Source organism: Nycticebus coucang, unplaced genomic scaffold (assembly GCF_027406575.1).
Source record: "Nycticebus coucang isolate mNycCou1 unplaced genomic scaffold, mNycCou1.pri scaffold_64, whole genome shotgun sequence".
In the NCBI taxonomy this organism is placed as follows: Eukaryota; Metazoa; Chordata; class Mammalia; order Primates; family Lorisidae; genus Nycticebus; species Nycticebus coucang.
This window is the reverse complement of record NW_026515589.1, coordinates 235,537-257,383: the sequence shown is the minus strand read 5'-3', so window position 1 is coordinate 257,383 and position 21,847 is coordinate 235,537. Positions and strand designations below refer to the sequence as shown.

At 44.3% G+C, this 21,847-nt stretch overlaps 1 pseudogene; it reads right to left on the bottom strand.

Moving 5' to 3' along the window:
• Positions 1–1,654: 1,654 nt before the first annotated feature.
• On the bottom strand, positions 1,655–21,779 carry LOC128579535 (neurotrophin receptor-interacting factor homolog; annotated as a pseudogene).
• Positions 21,780–21,847: the final 68 nt, after the last annotated feature.

Here is a 21,847-nt window from a genome sequence, read left to right as displayed (position 1 = left end):
ACGCATGGGTTTCCCTGCCCAGTCCTTGAGGCTTTCTGTCCCAGGCACCTAAGTCGGGAACCCCCTTCACCAGGGCGGGTGCTCCAATTCTAAACTCCAGAGGTGGATCGGTGTGGCTTCAGACACCCCCTCCCCATGTCCAGTCCTCCCAATGTCAGACCCTTGTTCTCAAGTCCTCAAGGACCCTGCAGTCTCCAAGCCTAAGTCCCTGAGAAGCCTATGAAACCCACGACCTTTCTGTTCCATCCAACCCAAATCTTTTGCTCTTTCCATCCTTCCTGCTAGCCCTTGCCTTCCCTTTGTTTTTGCTGTTGACTTGTTTTTGTTTGTTGATTCTGGTTTTGATCTTCAACCCTGAGCACAATTCTACTCCACTTGAAAAAGGTGGAAAGGAGCTTCCCTCCTATCTTTCAGAATGTCTGAAAGGAAAAGTATAATTAAGTCATGGATGGACAGAGGCCAAGACTCCAGGAGATATTGAGGATTCAGGCAACATTGTGTGAGATGCAAGAGTGAAAGCCACCAGCTAGCCATGCAGACTTCATGTGAGTTTGCACCCATGGCCTGAGCTGGTGCTCAGCAGGCGCATGGGTCATGCTGTCCCTGTGTGGTGTGGCTTGTCCCTGTGCTGACAGGCGGTGCACTTGTGCCAAGAGTGTCTCTCAGAATGTTCTGACCAGAAGGATCCCAGAAGCCAATTATGAAAGGCTGTGGAAGCCTAAGAGGGCATGGGTCTGTGGCTCTGTTCACAAACACCTGCTCCTCACAACCTCGGATGCATCTGCACCCCTCCCTGAAGCCCTCTAGAGCAGAAGAGGATCCTTCCCTCACCTCCATCAATCGCCAAAGACAACGTGGGGCAGTGGTGGCTGGAGAGCCCTTTGCCCCGCCCCACAGGATGTCCCTGTAGAACCTTCTTGACCTCAAACAGAGATCAGGGCCCACTTGATGTCCCCCATCATCAGCCCATGACTTCCAGAAGCATCACAGATGCCCCCAGGAAGTTTCACATCTCAAAACTGTCACATGTGTTGGGTCTATTGTCTTAACCTACTGAGAAAAAACAACTTGATATCGGTTATGAGTTTAAGAAACAACCTTATTAATGACATGAAGCTACTGAGTGGCGTTGGCTGTCAATTTACATTACGTAACAGAATGTGAAGCTCGATTTCCTGTGTCACATTCATACCGATTAAATTATCAGCAGATGTAAAGTCGTTTTGAGCTGTAACAAGGGCCTATAAGGTGCTAATTAACTTGGCACTTTTCTAAAAAAAGAAATTCTGTCGCATTTTGATAGGAAATGCTGCCACTCGGGGATACTTACCGGTCCTCGATAGCACACTTAGAGGATGTATTTTGGAGACTGTCCTTTTTTTCCTGGCTCCTAGTTCCTGGGAGGAATAATAATATGATAAACATATTGATTCTCCCATTTGGGTCTAAAATCCATACTGCAATGAACTCTATTGATTCTAAAATAGAAGAAATCACCTTCTATCAATGATACAGTGATTACTAACATTAGTGAGAGGGTCAAAAATTGCAGCTCAGAGGAACTCAGGAAATGTGTCCACCAATCTCCAGAATCCTTCAGCTCCCTGTAGTCTTTGCAAGGCAGGAGCAAACCATGGCTCAGAAATACTGTGGTCCCTCCACAGACTTCACTTCTTCCCCTTCTGTGATTCAGAATTTGTGAGACTCTTCTCACCTGTGTGTAGAGGTGACGGAAGAAGGCATTATGGTGAGTTGTATAATTATTTTGTTATACATTACAATGGAATACAGGCAGACCCAGAGTGGCAAACATCCGACTTACTTACAACTTCACTTATGAACAGCAGCTACTACAGTAAGTCCCCAAGTTACAAATCTCCAACTTACATACAACTTGCACTTACAAATGGAGTCTATTACAGGTAATAGGTTATTGTTCCTGTTTCGACTTACATACAAATTCAACTTAACAAACCTACAGCGCCTGTCTCATTCATAACCCAGGCAGTGCCTGTTATTACTTTATTATTATAAAGTGCACAATAAATGTAACATATCTGAATCTTCCTGAAACCATCTCCCCAGGCCCTGGTCCATGGAAAAATTGTCTTCCATAAAACAATGCCGGGTCCAAAATGTTTGGGAACAGACCACTGTTTTAAGTGATAAAGACATGAAAGCTGCCCAAAGCTTGGGCCTGGGGACTGATGCACTAACTCCCACCTCATTTTGTTAGTTGAAGCAGCCATGGATACCATCTTCTCAATGGAACCCCACCTCTCAGGGGGAAAGTTCCCAAAGAATCTGGGATCACTTTAGCTCACCAGAATGGAAATCCAACCCAGTTTGGAGATGGTGCCCACTTCCAACAATTTTATTGATACCTTGTAGCTTCGAATCATAGCTCTAGAGAAGAATGCTCTTTAGCAAGGAAGCATCCATGGGGTTCACATGTTCAGACATGATTCAGATTGTGGAGAAAGGAGATGCCTTCAGCTTAGAAGGCATGACCCTAAGGACTCTTAAGGAGCTATGCAGAGCAGCACTCAACATCTGTTGAATTTAAGTATTTTTTGTCCAGCTTTAAGAGGGTGTTTTCGAGTGTCATGCAGAACTCAATATATGTGCAGCTGTGGAGGGATTGAATGGGCATGTGCTATACAGGCTGTATGACTTGGAGAATATTTAATATGGGTATCTTACCTTAATGCTGCCAATGTACTGTTGTTTAACTTCCTGGCTGGCACCTGGACACAGCCATTACCTCCTTGGTAGGGGTCTTAGGAAAAATGGAAACAAAATAAATGTATACTCCCAGAAAGCAACACATACTTGCCTGGACTTTCTAGTCCTCTGGGTTCTTCAAGGATTCCCTTCTCTATACAAACTGTATCATAATACCCTAAAGAGTGGAATGAACTGGTCATCCCAACAAAGGTAGAACTTTAGGCCCAAGGTACTGTACAGCCTTGCACAGAATTTGCTAAAACTATCTGGCAATCTTCCTTTTAATATTGTTTTTTTTTTTTTTTTTTTTAAGACAGTCTCACTATGTTGCCCTTCATAGAGTCTGTGGCATCACAGCTCACAGCAACCTTCAACTCTTAAGCTTAAGCGATTCTCTTGCCTGAGCCTCCCAAGTATCTGTGACTACAGGCACCCACAACACCCAGCTATTTTTTGTTGTAGTTATACTTGTTTAGCAGCCCTGGTGTATGTGTCCGGTGCCCTTATCCCTGAGCTACAGGCACTGAGCTGGTTGTTTTAATTAAAAAAATTATATAATTTTATTCTTTGTGTTTCAGAAGTGTTATTTTAAATATGAAAACATTACTGTAAGGATATTTAAGTAGATGAAGGAAAGAAATCCTTTTTTTTTTAGTATGAAGCTGTCACCCTGGGTAGAGTGCCGTGGTGTCATAGTTCACAGCAACCTCCAACTCACGTTCAAGTGATCCTCTTGCCTCAGGTTTTCTATTCTTAGTAGATATAGGGTCTCACTTTTTTGCTCAGGCTAGTCTCAAACCTGTGAGCTCAAGTAATCCACCCACCTCAGCCTCCCACAGCACTCGGGTTACAGGAGTGAGCCACCATTCTGGCCAAGTAAAGAGATTCTATACAGAAATATATAGTTTAACCACATTCTTTTTAAAGTCCTTGTCCACAGACTCAAATTTTTACTGTGGATACAAAATCAGTGCACAGATTATTAAGTACCTGTCTTTTTAAATTCATAAGCATTTTTGGCTGGGTGGGGTGGCTCATTTCTGTAATCCTAGCACTCTGGGAGGCTGAGGTGGGTGGACTGCTTGAGCTCACGAGTTTGAGACCAGCCCGAGCAAGAGTGAGACTTTGTCTCTACTAAAAAGGAAAAACTGACACAACAGGATCACGTGAGCCAAAGAGTTTGAAGTTGCTGTGAGCTATAATGCAGGGCACTATTCCAAGGGTGACAGACTCTGTCTCAAAAATAAAAAAAAAAATTACAAGCATTTTGAGATTTTACTAATGTAACTTTTATTTTTATCATTATTTTTTGAGACAGAGTCTCACCACATTGCCCTTGGTAGAGTACTGTGGTATTATAGCTCATACCAACCTCAAACTCCTGGGCTTAAGTGATTCTTTTGCCTCCCAAGTAGCTGGGACTACAGGCACCAGCCACAATGCCTGGCTATTTTTTGTTGTTATTGCAGTTGTCATTGTTTACCTGGCTGGGCAGGTTTGAACCTTCCAGCTTGGGTGCTTGTGGCCGGTGCTCTAGCCACTGGCGCCACCTTTTTTTTTGGTTGCACTTGTCATTGTTGTCTAGCTGGCCCAGGCTGGGTTTGAACCCACCTGCCTCAGTGTATGTGGCCAGCTTGCCACCCATGGAGCTACGGGCACTGTCACTAATATAATTTTTAAGGACTAAATGAATGAGCAAACAGTAGCACATCAACTGATTGAAAAATTAAATCTTTTTCCCAAACATTGACAACTCCTCATTTTCTTTACTCTAATTAAAAGAATGGTGGTGTCCCCAGTGGTTCTTTGGTTTGGGGAATGTCCTCCCTCTGCTTCTTTCACATTCAGTCCCAATTCCCAACCATCCAAATGCATGTTCCACTGCAGAATCAAGTTGAAAAGGCACTGTCTCTTCAACTGGCTTGAGAGCTATGATGTAGGCTGTTTCTTCTTCCACTTTGTCCTATTGTGGGTTTTCTGGTGCCCAATAAGGTGTGAGCTCTGGGTGAATGCCTTTCCACATTTGTGGCACACATATGGACGCTCCCCAGTGTGAGTCCTCTGATGCCGAATGAGGTGGGAGCTCTGGCGGAAGTCCTGACATGGGTAGGGCTTAGCTGCAGTGTGAGTTCTCAGGTGCTGGGAGATGGCCGAGCGATCACTGAAGGTCTCCCACACTCCTGACATTCAAATGGTCTCTCTCCAGAATGAACTCTCTGATGCTGAATGACCGGAATGATCCCCAAGGAATAATAACCAGTCCTAGTTCTCAGCCCAGAGAAGGGGAAACCCCAACTCGGAGTCCCTAAGGCAGATAAGCCCTAGGACAGGGAAAGGGAGGGTTTGGCCTTACCCACAGAGACCAGGTGCCCGAATGTCTCCAGCATCACATAATGGTACTCAGTCCTTTTGTGTTAGGCCCAGCAGCCTCCACTCCTCCCGGGTAAAGTCCACAGCAACATCCTGGAAAGTCACTGGTTCCTGTGAAGTCACATGTGTTGTCTGCTCAGGAGGGTTCTTAATGGGGGCAGAAGAAAATCTGGCTGAGTATTCCTACAAAACCCACTGTGATAGGGACTCTCCTGCTTTGGGGATTTGTTTAGAGATACCCACTTGTGGCTAAAGAGGTCTACTGGGTCCCTTTCTCCAGGAACCAAAGCTCCTACTTCACAAAGAGCCCCAAGTATATGCAAGCTATTTCCCTTTTCCCACATCTGTATCTACCCTACCCTGGGTTGACAACTTCCCACTGCAGAGCCTTCTCCTTGTATGAATACTACCTCCCCACTTGAGCTAGAGCAGGACAGTCACTCTGGCTGTGCTATGATTGGTCCTTTCTGGGAAGATGAGATCACCTCCACTTTGCTTTGCTTGGACGAGAGGCATCTTGCCCATATGGGACACAACCTTCCTGAGAAGGAATGAGAGAAAGCAGAGCCATGAGACTGGAGATGGTCAGAGATTCTTTCCATCACCTGGAAGTACCTGGATGCAGCCTTGCCTTAAGCCTAATCCAGAATACATGAAAGCCAATAAATTTACTTCTATGCTTGAGTCAGTATCAGTCACTTGCAAATAATTCTGACCAATGCCACAGATACACCCTTACCCTGATGGTCAGCAAGACACGACCTATCTGTGTTACCCAGATCCTAGCTCTGGGTTATTCAGAAGCAAATCCCAGAAATGCATTTCTGAAGGATGAGGGCTCTTACACAAACTGGGATATAAATGTCCACACACCCCTGGCCTGAGGTTGTTCTAGCTCTCAAGTCTATGGAAACATTTGGTCAGTCCCCTCCCTTGTCTCATGCCTCAACTCCCAGGTCACCGTGCCCTCTCTCTAGTGATGCCACTGTGGCTAGAGGGCAGGGATTCTCTTCACATTCAGGTTGCTTCAGAGTCCAGCACAGACCTAAGAGCTGAGATTTGGAATGGCTCAACCTGTGGAAAGCCTCAATTGTGGGCCTGCTTCACAAGGGATGCTGGGACCAGAAGAGAGTGATTTTCCCCACTCACCTCAGGCAGGGCCATCTCTGGCTGGATGGCTGTAGCCTTCTGCTGCTTCTTTTCCTGCTGGGCAGGGACTTTGAGACAGCAGGTGGGGTCCTGTGAAGGCTGGGCAGGTGGTGCTGGGAGGACATCAGTAGGTGTGGTCATACCCCAGAAGGGCAAGGGCAGCCTATCTCTGCTACCGCACACCAGCATTCTGCTACACCCTGTGATGTCCCTGGTCCTGCCTTCTCTTCTCCCACACTCAGCCCTCTACTCTCGACCCTCCAGTCTTTTCAAGGTACTTGTCTTCCCACATCTGGATGGGTACAAGATGCTTTACTCTGCACAGGCCACAGGGAGCAGTGCTCCCACTGCTGAGACTCCTGGTCCCACTCTTTCCCTCTCTAGGGACTATCTTGGGCCCCAGCCCCAATGAGATGGCTGCCTCATGCCTTCTGTGAAGCTAAGCCCCCATTTCTAGCATCCAAGCCCTCCACCCTGCCCACATGGGCACTCCTTTCTGCCATCACTCCTGCCACCTCATGGACTTCCCCAGCGTTCAGGACATGTACCAATCTTGACACGAACTTCATCAACTTTCTTCCACCTTAGAAAACAGGCCCATCTGGCCCCATGACCCCTCAACCATGGCTCCTCCTTGTGATCTTCTTTACATGGCACCACACATTTTGCAAGCTTGTATCATACTGGCTCCACTTGCAACATCAAGGGGTACCTGATGTAACCTAGCCTGGCCAGTGATTGAATCTGGGATGAACACAGCCCACAACCAAACAATCAGAGCCAACAGGCTTGGGAATGTTGGGAATGTTTGGAAAAGAGAAATTCCACAATGGGAGGACCCGCAGAGAGATAGACTGCCTGTGGGTGAAGCCAACCAAGGGCAAAAAAACTGACACATGGGAGAGAAGATGAGTTCTGAGGACACTATGAGGTCCTGGATTCAGCTGTGTCTGATGCTACGTCATCCAAGAAGTTTTTCAAGAAACTTTCCTCCTCCCTGACCCATTCTACGAAAGTGTTTTGTGGCAGTCACACCTAAGAGTCCCAAGTGATATGATCATCACTAAGAGAGGGATTCTGAGGGTTTCCTGGAAGACTTCTGTTTTCTGTGATATTAATTGATTCCATCCATCTGTGAGGTTAAGCACAGGATGAACTCACTGACTTGGATATCAGGAACTCCACAGCTGTCTCCTTGGTAGCTGTATTTCTTTCTTTCTCTCTCTCTCTCTTTTTTTTTTTTTTGATACAGAGTCTCATCTGGACAAGACAGGTGGATTGTTTGCACACAGGAGTTTGAGACCAGCCTGAGGAAAAGTGAGACCCCCATCTCTAAAAATAGCCAGGCCCCATGGGCCTAGTAGGCTGAGGCAAGTGGACTGCTTGAACCCAAGATTTTGACGTTGCTGTAAACTATGATGCCAGGGCACTCTACCTAGGGCAACTAAGTGAGACTCTGCCTCAAAAAAGAAAGAAACTTATGCTAGAAAGAAATACATTGAATAATGTAATGTTCTATCCTGTTTTTTTTTTTGGTGACCGAGTCTCACTATGTCGTCCTAGGTAGTGTGCCATGGCATCATGGTTCACAGCAACCTCAAACTCTTGGGCACGAGTGATTCTCTTTTCTGAGTCTCCCAAGTACTTACCTGGGACTGCAGGCACCTGCCACAACACCCAGCTACTTTTAGAGATGGGGTCTTGCTCTGGCTCAGGCTAGTCTCGAACTCATGAGCTCAGGCAATCCACCCACCTTGGCCTTCCAGAGTGCTAGGATTATAGGCATGAGCCACTGCACCCCGGCCAGAACCTATATTTAGTTTCGTATTGCTGGTGTAATAAACTGCTGCAAACTAGGTGGCTCAAATGAGCATATTTGTTAGCTCACAGTTCTAGAGATCATAAGTCTGGTATGATATGTACCTCACTGGGCTAATATCAATGTGTCAGTAGGGCTGGGCTTCTTTTGAGGCTCTAGGGGAAAACCCATTCCTGGCCTTTTCTGTTTCTAGAGGCTATTCCAAATATGTATTTCATGGCCCTTCCTCATATCACTCCTTCTTCTGTCATCAAATTTCTCTGACTGTGATCCTGTGGCCTCCCTCTCTTGAGAACCTTGCAATGGGGTGGCGCCTGTGGCACAGTGAGTAGGGCGCCGGCCCCATATACCGAGGGTGGTGGGTCAAACCCGGTCTCCAGCCAAACTGCAACAACAACAATAAAAATAGCTGGACATTGTGGCAGGTGCCTATAGTCCCAGCTACCCAGGAGGCTGAGGCAAGAGAATCACCTAAGCCCAGAAGTTGGAAGTTGCTGTGAGCTGTGATGCCATGGCATTCTCCCAAGGGCAATAAAGTGTCTCTTAAAAAAAAAAAAAAAAGAACCTTGCAAAGACATTAGACCCACCCATATAATCTAACCTATTCTCACATCTACATTAGACCCACCCATATAATCTAACCTATTCTCACATCTCAAGACTCTTAACCTAATCATATCTCCAAGATCCCTTTGTCCCTGTTAAGATAATAGATGTAGAGGGTGCATCTACAATGAGGACACAGACACCTTTGCGACAATTGTTCTGAAGACCACAGCACCCCAAACTCTGTATCTGCCTTCCCCACCCCCCCCACCACACCTTCTCCAGGATTACCTGTTCTTAGAATCCCACCATCTCCTCTATAGGATTCCTCCTTTCCCCTTAATCATAAACATCAACCAGTTAATCATTCATTCACTTCAGAAACATCTTATGGATACCTATCAACATGGAACATGGAGGTACACAATGCAGAAGCATCCATACTCTGTAAAACTCACATGTGTGCTCTCTCCCCAGCCAGCCACCTCTCTTGGGAGGATGGGCAATAGCTCAAAGTAGCCACTATGCTTGTACTCTCCTTTCTGTCCTCTGTTCATCACCCACCATACTCAGCATGATACATTTCTTCTTTTTTTGTCCCTGCTTGATATTTCAAAGCAATTTTTTTTTTTTTGAGAGAGAGAGAGTCAGTCTCACTCTATTGCTCAGATTAGAGTGCCCTAGCATCCGCCTAGCTTACAGCAACCTGGGCTCAAGCAATCCTTCTGCCTTGGCCTCCCAAGTAACTGAGACTACAGACACCTACCACATCGACTACATAATTTTCTCTATTTTTTTGATAGAAATGTACTCTCACTCTTGCTTAGGCTGTTCTGCAACTCCTGAGCTTAAGAGATCCTCCCCCCAGAGTACTGGAATTACAGGCAGGAACACCTGTACCTGTCTCAAGTCTCACTGTGGCCCCCACCTTCAGAGTTCAGGGATCAATTCCCACTGCTTTATCTTTAGAACAGCATGCAAACCACCACAGGGCCCTCACAGGCTGTGCCAGCTCAGTCCCCTGCTCCCTTTCTGTACCAACCTACCCAAATTATCCATGCACATACTGTGATCTATTCTTAGGCCCTAATAAGCAATGCTCATTCTTCCTGCCTTTTCTTTACATGGCCAGGTGTCAACTCCACTGACTCAGCCTCCATGAGCTCCAAGAGGACTCTCAAACTCATCGTGATCCCACCATCATCACATGCACATTCATTTGTTAAATCCCTATCTCTCCTGCTAGACTGTAGGCTCTGAGAGCTCAATACTTTTGTTTGTCTCACCAAGTAATAAAGGAATCGTAGTACAGCAGGGATCCCAAATGGAAAAAAAAAGAAGTACTTTATCTGGAAGCTTTCATTGGAGCCTCTGGAGGGCTCCTTGGAGAATGTAGTGCTGGAACCTACCCCAGGGATTTCAATAGCTCTGACATGGGGACACAGATATCTTTGGTCTGCATACAGTGTGCACTACCTGTCCCCTGACTCTCCCAGGAAGTCTGAAGTTCTCTCTCCTGCAGAGTCCTCTAACACACCCACATGGAGCAGCACACCTACCTACCCTTCCACTGCACTCACCTTCCTCCTCAGATATCCAAGTAGCATCCTCCACCAAGGCTGCCACCTCTTTGCAGTCCTTTGGATGCTGTGATTCCACCCACATCCGGAGTTTCCCAGGTAGTGCACCCAGGAACTGCTCTAGCACCAGCACTCCAGCATCTGCTCCTTGGAGTGAACGTCAGGCTCCAGCCACTGGTGACACAGTTCACGAAGGTAGGTGAGGGCTTCTCGGGGACCTACCACATTCCCATAATGAAATTGCCGAAATTTCTGACGAGCTGCCTCAGGATCAGCTGGATGCTCGCCCAGCAGTTATACTGGCTCCTTGAGAATGTCAGGACTCAGGATCCCATCTTCAGCATAGACGGCGCAAATCTGGCCATTCCAGGCACCAGCTACCTCCTGGTTCAGTGTGAGGACCTCAACAACCTCAATGTTCATCAGGGGATTCTCACCAGGAAGAGGACCCAGCTGAATTTTGATTTGAGGCCCAAGATATTCTGCAGGTCAAGAACAGAACAAGACAAATGGTGAAAAAGCATATGGGAAGATGCTCAGTATCATTACCCATCAGAAGACTGCAAATCAAAATCATCATAAAATATACTTTATACCTACAATAACGGTTTTTATCAAAGATGGACCGTAACAAGTAAGAATATGGAAAAACTGCTAGACCTACAAACTCCTGGTGGCAATACAGAATGCTGTACCACTTTGCAAAATACTTTGGTAAAACCTCAAAAACGTAAATGTAAAGTTACATGTAACTCCCCAACTCTCCATCTAGTAAATATTCCCAAAAGAACTGAGTATTTCTTATAGAACTGAAAGCATATGCTTACAAAAACCTGTCTCAGAATGCAGTATTATTCATTACAGGACATCTGTGTTATTTCCCCTTTTTAGCCGTCAACTGATGACCGTATAAAGAAATTGTGATCCCCTTGTACAACAAAGTATCTGGCAACAAGAAAAAATCAACTGATAGGCTCAGCACCTGTAGCTGAAGCGGCTAAGATGGCAGCCACATACACCAGAGCTGTTTGAATCCAGCCTGGGCCCGCCAAACAACAATGACAACTACAACCAAAAAATAGCCGGGCATTGAGGCAGGTGCCTATAATTCCAGCTATTTGGGAGGCTGACGCAAGAGAATCACTTAAGTGCAAGAGTTGGAGGTTGCTGTGAGCTGTGACACCACAGCACTCTACCCAGGGCAACTGCTTGAGACTCTGTCTCAAAAAAAAAAAAAAAAATCAACTGATACATTCCACAACACAGATGAACTTTGAAAGCATCATGCTAAAGTGAAAGAAATCATATATAAAAGGCCATATTAGTACATTTATATGAAATATCAAAATCCATACAGACAAAAACTTGATTGGTGATTGCCAGGAGATGGAAGAATTGAGGGAATAGAAAGGGGATTGCTAACTGACATGGGTTCCCTGCCATGGTGATTAAAATGTTTTGCAGTTAGATAGTGGTGATGGTTCCAGAACCCTGTGAAAATAGTTTTAAAATCCCTGAATTATACATTTTAACAGTAAACCTTGGCTGAGTGCCCATAGCAAAGTGGTTATGGCACCAGCCACATGCACCGAGGGTGGTGGGTTCGAATCTGACCTGGGACAGCTAAAAAACAATGACAACTGCCACAAAAATATAGCCGGGCATTGTGGTGGCCACCTGTACTCCCAGCAACTTAAGAGGCTGAGGCAAGAGATGCGTTTAAGCCCAAGAGTTAAAGGTTGCTGTGAGCTGTGACACCACAGCACTCTACCAAGAGTGACATAGTAAGACTATCTCAAAAAAAAACAAACAAAAAAGTAAACCTTCTGGTGAGTTACCTCTTTATACAGCACTTTATTTTTTTTTTTAATTACTAAAACCCTTAGTAATTTCTTTTTATTTTTTTTTTTTGAGGCAGAATCTCATTATGTTGTCCTCGGTAGAGTGCTATGGCATCACAGCTCATAGCAACCTCCAACTCTTGGGCTGAAGCGATTCTCTTGCCTTATCCTCCCAAGTAGCTAGGATCACAAGTGCTCACCATGACGCTTGGCTACTTTCTTTTTCCTTATTGTTGTAGTTGTCATCATTGTTGTTTGGCAGGCCTGGGCTGGATTTGAACCCACTAGCTCCACTGTATGTGGCTGGCACCCTAGACACTGAGCAACAAGCGCCAAGGTGAGGAAGTGTTCTTCTTTTTTCTATAAAATGTCTGCCTCAAAAGTTTAGTCTGTTTTCCTTCATATTCAGATAAAGGTTAAAGACAATTCAGCCCTTGCATTTAGCCCTGGCTGCCAACACTGGATGCCAGAGAGTGTTTGTTCCCTAGACAAGAGGCTCACATTTTATACAGGTCTTATAAGACAAATATGGGAGGTGAGAGTAAAACAAACTAGTAAAGATCTGTTTTACTACATTTATATACTTATGTTACCGAACCTTTAGGTAGGGCTTATGTTCTGTATGATATAAAAAATAGGATAAGGTTCGGCTCCTGTAACTCTGTGAGTAGGGTGCCGGCCACATACATTGAGGCTGTTGGGTTAGAGCCCAGCCTGGGCCTGCTACACAACAATGACAACTGCAACCAAAAAATAGCAGGGCATTATGGTGGGCACCTGAAGTCCCAGCTACTCAGGAGGCTGAGGCAAGAGAATCACTTAAGCCCAAGAGTTTGAGGTTGCTGTGAGCCGTGATGCCACAGCACACTACCTAGGGTGACATAGTGAGACTTGGTCTCAACAACAACAACAAAAAAAAAACGGAAAAAAAAAAACAAGATAAAACAGCACCTTTACATTATTCAATATGTTTCTTTCTATCATAAGTTTCTTTCTTTTTTGAGGCAGTCTCACTTAGTCACCCTAGCATCATAGCTTATAGCAACCTCAAACTCTTGGGCTCAAGCAGTCCACTTGCCTCAGCCTCCCAGGCGCACAGGGCCTGGCTATTTATTGAGACCAGGGTCTTGCTTTTCCTCAGGCTGGTCTCAAACTCCTGAGCTCAAGCAATCCACCTGTCTTGTCCAGGGTAAATTTATTTGTTCTGTTAAATAAAGTGAGGGCTAAGGCAGTTAATTTGCCTGAAGAGATTAAATTCAGAACATCTCCACTCATAAGAGTCCTCTTATGCTGAAAACAATGAGGACTCCTACTGAAGGGGTTCCCACTTTGTCATTCACTGGGCACCCTGCCAGTGACTTCTATAACACCTGAAGCATTCCCAACACTGATTACATTCTTAGGCTATTTTGGTATGACTTCTATGATGCTGAGTAGGAGAGCTATGCATACAACTTCCCCATAGCAATTACATGTTATCATCATTTCAGAATTCTCAGACAGAATCACTGCCTGTTAAGAACTTTTACAGTATGAATTCTCTCAAGTCTGAGTTATGCCAGAGTCTTTCGTGATGTGATATTACTGAGATTTTTTTTCCCTGTGTGAGTTCTCAGATGCTAAAAAACTCATGAAAAGAACTTCATTCATAGTCTTTGAAGGTTAATCTCCCATGTGAGTCTTTCCTTAAAGGACAAGCTGAGCTGAAAGTGGGCTTTATTCCATTCTGTTTTTAGATGAGTTATCTTTTCTATCAAACAAGTGTATTCCACTCATTTCCTACATTATCTATCTATATATACATCTATCTATCTATCTATCTATCTCTATATATAACATACATATATATATATATATTAACTCTATGGTCTATGTGATTCTGTCGGGCTACATGAAGGATGGAATCTACAGAAGCATCTCTCTCTCCCAATTAAACTACTTCCTTCCTTAAATTATTTTTTTGCAAAAATTTAGATTTGAAAAGAATGCCATATTCTTATTTTTAGAGCTCATTTCCTACTAAATGACTTCACAAGTAAAAAGTGTTAAATTCTTGTAGGATGTCCTATGAGCATAACCTTCATTAATAGTCCCTTCCCTGCCTTGCTTCCCTAACGACTAAATCTAGTTTATATTTCAAGTATTCTACCCAATAGCCACACAGAGCAATGCCTTCTTGTGATGGACACTAACTGAAAGCTGAAGTGTGACTGCCATAAAATTTACCTCAGCACATTTTTTACCTTCACAGCATCACTACCCATTCAGTGCTTTCTTGAGAATATGGCATTTATTGAATTTTCTTTCTACTTCAACAACCAGGACCTAGGCTGTCATTCTTGTGAATACAGAAAGCTGGAAAAGTACATAAGTTGAGTTGCCAAAAAGGCCCAGCTTTGAATTCACTTCCAGTTCTGTCCATTAATGAGGGATAGCCATGCCAGTGGTGGGATAAAGAGACCTCTATGAGGGATAAATGTCTCAGCCAACAGTAAAGGCTGCCATTCCAAAAACATTTTTATGTGCTGACTGGCTCTCCTTCTGAGGTCAGATGGGTGCACTCAACTGGCTTTGCAAACCTCTTTTTTATTATTATTATCTTTAGAAGTATAGAGCTTTTAATTTTTTATTTTTTAGAGACAGAGTCTCACTGTGTTGCCCTCAGTAGAGCACTGTCACGTCATAGCTCACAGCAATCTCCTGCTCTTGAGCTTAGGTGATTCTCTTGCCTCAGCCACCTGAGTAGCTGGGACTACAGGCACCCGCCATAATGCCCAGCTATAAGACGGAGTTTCACTTTCTTGCCCTCTGTAGAGTACCACGGCATCACAGCTCACAGCAACCTTCACCACTTGGGCTTAGCCAATTCTCTTGCCTCATCCTCCGGAGTAGCTGGGACTACAGGCACCCACTACAACACCTACCTATTTTTTTGTTGTTGCAGTTTGACCAGGACTGGTTTGAACCCACCAACCTTGGTATATGGGCTGGTGCCCTACTCACTGAGCCACAGGCGCCACCCTGCAAACCTCTTTAGCTGTCTCTTACTTTCTTCTCACGCAAACTCTTTATTAACAGAACCAGTCAAGACATGGGATAGTTCAAAATCAAGGCAAAAGCTGTGACTTTGTAGTGTTAGTGTAAACATTTTGTTTAAAATTATTTAAACATAAAAAGTAGACTGGGCACCTATAGCTCAATGGTTAGAATGCCAGCCCTGTGCAGCAAGAGTGGCAGGCTTGAACCAGGCAGGCCAGGGCCTGCTAAACAAATAAACAAACAAAACCCCCAAAGACAAAGAACAAAACAAAACAATGAAACAAAAAAAACCCTGTACTTCTACCCCTTGAAAAAGTCCATGCATTTACCAGCTGTCCTTGGTTCATGCCAAAAATTCAGAAGTAAATTTTCTCCCTTATCACATTTTAAAAATAAGATAATGACATATAAGAAAGAATGTACAGATGGTTTTCTATATCCATGGGTTCTGTATTTGTTGATTCAACCAACTGTGGACTGAATGTATTGGGGGAAATCAATGGATGGTTGTGTCCATAATGCACATTTCCAGAATCTTCCCCTTGTCATTATTGCCCAAACACCACAGTATTAACAACTACTTTACTTACCATTTACATTGTATTAAGCATTATGAGTGATGATTTGAGATTGATTTAAACCATATGAGAGGCTATGCATAAGTTATATGCCAATACTAAACCATTTCATATAAGTGACTTGAACATCTGTGGATTTTGGTATCTTGTGTGAAGGTTGGTCCTGGAACTAATCCCACATCGATATTGGGGGACCACTGTATGTAGTAAGTACATGTTATAAATAATCACAGGAACTCAGTCTTCCTTTCACTTATGAAGAATTCTTGGCTGCTTTTCCTTCACCATCCTCAACCAATTACTCACCTACCCCCACTGAGTCCACTCATGAATCACCCACACTTGCTTCTCCCTAAACCTGCTCTTACTCTCAAGCCTGGTACTAGGACCTCTCTCTTAGGTGCTACTGTGGCCCCCCTGCCCCATGCCCTTATCACCAAGGTGTTAATAGTACCAAGATGTTACAGGTGTTTCTTATAATTGCTGAGTGTTTCCAAGCTTAGCTCTTGCTTCTCCTTTCCTTAAAGGCATATGGTCTACTACAGTGCTGTACCTCAGTTCTTTCTTCACAAGCTACCCAAAGGGAGCCGTGAAAAGGTACGTCTCACCCGGTCTCAAGAATGCAAAGCAGTCCGCTCACAGCCAATGAGACTTTGATTATGCCAAACTACATGCTCCTCTTTATACTTGTTATCTACTCCTGCCCCACTGGGGCAACTTACTGTTCTTCAGAAAGCCAAGCTCTTTCCCATCTCATGGTCACCACAAATGACGTCTCCAAGTCTGGAAGCTCTTTTCACCAACACTCTTGCATGTTGGCACACTTATTTTCCCTTATTGGCTTAAATCTCACCCCTGCAGAGTCTTTCTTCCCTAATTTCTCATAGCTCTCCCCTTTCCACTGAGTTCTTTTACTTTTCAGTACTTACTACAACTTATTCTATCTGTGCTATCTGCTTACAAACAGCCATCAAATTGATTATGAACTGTATGGTGGCAGGGTTTAAGTTAAGGCTTCAGTTTCTCACACAAGTGTTTAGTATACTGCATGGGACAGAAGAGACTGTCTGTAAATATTTGGGAGGTGAAAGAAGGAAAGGAGAGGAAGTAAAACATCTAACAAATAACTCTGTGACAAAGCAGAGATTAACTGGGCACCCATCATCTCAGGCACAAAATACAAGAGCTCCCTAACCTCACACAACTTCCCTCACACAGCCTATAACTCTGAGACACCACCCCTCAATCTGTCACCTGTGAAGCCAGCTTTCCCCTATGTGTAGAACCATAGGCACCCACAGTGCCCCCACAGAGCAGCTAGATTTAGGGAACTATATCCAGAAGTACATGACCTGGAGGTTTCCCATGCAGCATATGGGACTTAAGCTCTAGGGAGGATGAGACACTAACTCGTCCCATCCAGAGTAATCTGGAACCATAAAGACCAGAAGGGACATTAGGAGTCTAGATGATCAAGGTTGAAACCAATGGGCAGACAGACACAAAGTGCTTGCACTGCAGGGTACCTTGTAGAGGACATATAGTTTGGTTACCTGTGCCAATGGGTAGAAACATTTTCAGTGAAGAGAACAGAAAGGCCTCTGAATGTGGAAAAGAAAAAAAAAATCGAGATGTCAAGCTAAAACATGGAAAAACCTGAAATAGAGTTGAGAAAAAGAGGAAGAGGAGAGACCACACCCCCACTATTCTGTGGTGAACAGTCCATCATCAAACATGGGGGCCAGATACAGATTTCAAATACAGATTTCACATAGTAACCATAAGTGGGTAGTTACAGTGGTATTTAAATCAGAGCACAGAGAACAAAGAGAAGGCAAAGCATCCAGTGTGCTTTCTAGCCAGCACACCTTGATGATAGAAAAGCTAAAAAAGATAGCAAAGAAAAACCCACCTCCCTAAAGTAATTTATCAGCATTGACATGAAAAAAAAAAAAAGTCAACAGACTCCAGCTACACATTACACTAAGGGTACTTCTATGTCTATTATGTCCCCATGCTAACTGCTTAAAGGAAAAAAATATCCCTATGACCACCGTGGTAGGTTCTGGGTGGGAAACTGGAGATATTACTGATTTTCATTCATTAGAAAAGACTAGATGACTATTTCTTCATCCAGATAAAAACTGTTTTGAATCGAAGTAGAATCCAGTGTCATGCGCATCAAAATCTGGAAATCAGACATCCACTCTTCACACTCTCAGCTTCACAATGCTTTGGAAGTTCATGTGAATGCAATTACATAACTTCTTCCAAAAAGTAAAAACAATTAACATCCAATGAACAAAGAACATAGTCAGTAAACAGTGCTGAAAGAACTTGTACCCCACACCAAGTGTCAGAGGAAACTCCATATAAACTGAACTAACCAAAAAATAAATTTGAAAATACTAGAAAACACAAAAGTATGCGTACTATTGGCCTACTTATGATTCAAAACCAAGAACGGTAATAAAAACAGACCTGAAAAAAAAAATACTTGAAATTATAGAACTTCTGTAGAGAGACTACATGAAGATAGAAGGTCTGGAATATAGTATTTCAATCTTAACATCCAGAAAATATTAATTACCACATATAAAAGGTGACAAAAAAGGGAAAATACACAAACTCACAGAAGAAAAAACTGCCAAGAGTATATAAATTTATAAAACATGCAACTCTGGCAGCTGTGAGGAAAATGTGAACTAAACCTAATATGCTATTTTTTTCTTTACCCATCAAACCCACAAATCTTAAAAAAAAATTAAGGCTCGGCACCCATAGCAGTTATGGTGCTAGCCACATACACCAAGACTGGTGGGTTCCAACCAGGCATGGGCCAGCTAAACAATAATGACAACTACAACAAAAAATAGCCAGGCATTGTGGCAGGTGCCTGTAATCCCAGCTACTTGGGAGACTGAGGCAAGAGAATCGCTTGATTTCAGGAGTTTGAGGTTGCTGTGAGCTGTGACGCCAATGGCACTCTACCAAGGGTGACATAATGAAACTCTGTTTCAGGGCAAAGAAAAAAAAAATTCCCCTGGTGATGGAGAGGGCAAAAAGCACTCATGTGCCTGAGCTATACATACTTTACAGGATTTTAGGTGGCTATTTATTGCTACCAGATTTTTAGCTTACACTTTAGTCAATCCTACAGTTAACTGGTATCAACTATGTTTCTTGCACAGATAACTGATGCGCCTAGGATTGCCACTACACCTGCTAAAGCAGCCTTACTTGTGACATGTGCCCTAGGTCTGCATGACTGTTTGCCTATTTGGATTCAGTTCAGGGAGAATGTAACCAAATTTACGGCAAGTACATCAAGCTACAGTATCCAAAAAAAGAAAAAAGAAAAAAATCTAGCCTACAGAAAAACTAACTTGTATGTGCAAAAAACTGTATACAAGCAAGTTTTTTCCAACAACTGGAATGTCTCCCAAGGGGAGAGAAGAAAAATAAAATGTGGACTACAATGAATCTGTTAAAGAGTGAAGCAGACCTGTCTGTATTGAGTATAATACACCCCCAAAACATCTATATAAATTTATACACGTGCACTAAACCCATAAACAGAAGTCTGGCTAGAGACACGCCAGACTTAAAAATGATTACATGAGGGGGAGGAATGCAGACAATGAATGGAACAGTGTGAGGGAGCCCCTACTGTCAACACATATACCACCTGCCTAGTAACAGGTTCCCTTTCAACCAAGTAGGACACTAACTTTGGAGCCACAGAAAAGCTTGGTTCTGCATGTCTGTGGTTACTTACTATATCACTCCAACCTTCTCCAACTCTTTTCCAAAACATTGGTCCCAGACTAATCAATTGATCCATTCCCTGTGAGGTCTTCCCATGTGCCTGGTTCTCACCTGGAAAGGTATCTTGAGGCATTCCTCTCTCCAACGGCCAGAATTCTTCTGCTTCCTCTAACTGAGATACCACATCTGGCTTGGAAAGCTGATATTCTGCTTAAAGGAAAAGAGACAGGGCTTGCAGGGGTGGTCTGTGTTTGGGAGAAAATGCTGCCCTGCTGCTGTACAAGCTGTTTCCACCTTCCTCCCTGTGATGGCATGACATAACTTCTGATGACCACAATCCTATCCATCCCCTATCTTGGCCCAGTTCCAGTCACTCACACAAAGGGAGATGGGTTAGCTGAGACTTTTGGGAAAAGCTTGTTTTCTTGTTAAATGCAAAGCTGTGAAAAGGAGCAGGCCAGCGCTACCCCTTCCCTTATTTCTGCCTTGAATGCAGAATTGTTTGAAGCCACAGGCATACAATGACTAACCAGAAGATGGAAAGGTTCACAGTAGCCAGAGATGCAAGAGATTAGGTTCTTTGATGACGATACACTTGACCTGGTAGAACATTTTATACCACATCCTATGTAATTCTTATTATAAAAACAGGAATCATACACTACTGCAGCTGCAAACATCCTTAACAGACACATGCCTAGTACTCGGGGGCTCTTAGCAATGGATTAGGCAGTAGTAAGTCCTTATCCTACAGGTGAAAAATTCACTTGCTTCCTCAGGCTCCAGGGCCATAACACTTCTACTGTGATCCCTGCAGTTTAAGCCCAAATAGACACACATTTCACACAAAGCACAGATCTTTATTGACATGGAGGCCAGCCTTACCCACTGACACCAGGTTGCTGTAGTTCTCTAGCATCACTTCCCTGTACAGATATTTTTGTTCCAGGTCCAGCAGTCCCTACTCTTCCCCAGTAAAACCCAGTGTAACATCTTCAAAAGTCACTGGTTCCTAAAATCCAGATTTTTCTTCAGTCAGGGCATGTCCTCATCCATGGCAAAGAAAGACAAAGGAGGATGACAGAGCCCGTGAAATCACAGAATGGTGTACAAGATGATGATCATCTTGGGAGTCACATCCTGAGATTCTGTGCCAGTCAGAAACTCTGAGCAAACACTAAGCTTGACCCTATTCAGGTCACCAGACCTTGCTGGCATATGAAATCCTGCCCATTTCTTATTAATCTGAGGATTGGAGTATAAGAATTCCTAAGGAATTCCCTGAGCTGAATCATCACATGCAAGACTTCAGCCCATGGCTCCAGGCTTGTAGCTCAGCAGCTAGGGTGCCAGCCACGTACACGGGAGCTGGCGGGTTCGGCAGGGGCGGGCCAAACAACGACAACTGCAGCAAAAAACAGCCAGTCATTGTGATGGGCGCCTGTATTCCCAGCTACTTGGGAGGCTGAGGCAAGAGAATCTCTAAAGCCCAAGAGACTGAGGCTGCTAAGAGCTGCGACGCCACGGCTCTCTTCCTAAGGCAACATAGTGAGACTATGTCTCAAAAAAAAAAAATAGACTTCAGCCCCTAGTGTTTCTTTTTTTTTTCTTTTCTTTTTTTTTTTCCCTCAAGACAGTCTCACTATGTTGCCCACGGTACAGTGCTATGGCCTCACAGCTCACAGCAACCTCAAACTCTTGCCTCAGCCTCCCAAGTAGCTGGGACTACAGGCGCCCGCCACAAGCCCGGTTTTTTTTCTTGTTGTTGTTGCAGTTGTCATTGTTGTGCTGCAGGCCTGTGCCGGGTTCGAACAGGCCAGCCTCGGTGCACGTGGCCGGCGCCGTAACCGCTGTGCTACAGGAGACGAGCTGAGACGAGCTGAGCGGAGCCCCTTCTGTTTCTATCTCATTTATTTTCAGGGATCCATCCACTATTCTCTTTTCCTTTTATTGCTAAACTGAGCTCATGTCACGTCTTGTTTGAAACCTCAACAGAAGCCTAATCCTCACTTATACCTGTCAGTTACTCAGCTCAGTATGGATTAGAGTAAACTGGAATCACCTCAGCCTGCCCTTCAGAATCACCCCCAATCTGGCCACTAATCTAACCACACCCCTTAGAAAGCAAAGCAACCTGCGGACTGTCTCATGCCCAACCAACCCCTTGCAGCTTCCTGAGGTGCTCTGGGGCCCGAGGAAATCTCACAGAAGGGGGTCTCTCCCCACCACACCCCCATAAAGGAGTGCACTCAAAAGCTAAAAGAAGCCTCTACTCACCCAGGACCAGGTCGTCAGATGCCTGAAGGCCATACTTTTCTCCCTCTCAGTCTGTCTGTCTCGGGAATGGGTGAAGTCCTGAGAAAACCAAAGTGGGGTTCAGGGGAAATCGCCAGGGAGCTCTCCCCGGGTGTGCTCGCAACTGGCTTCATC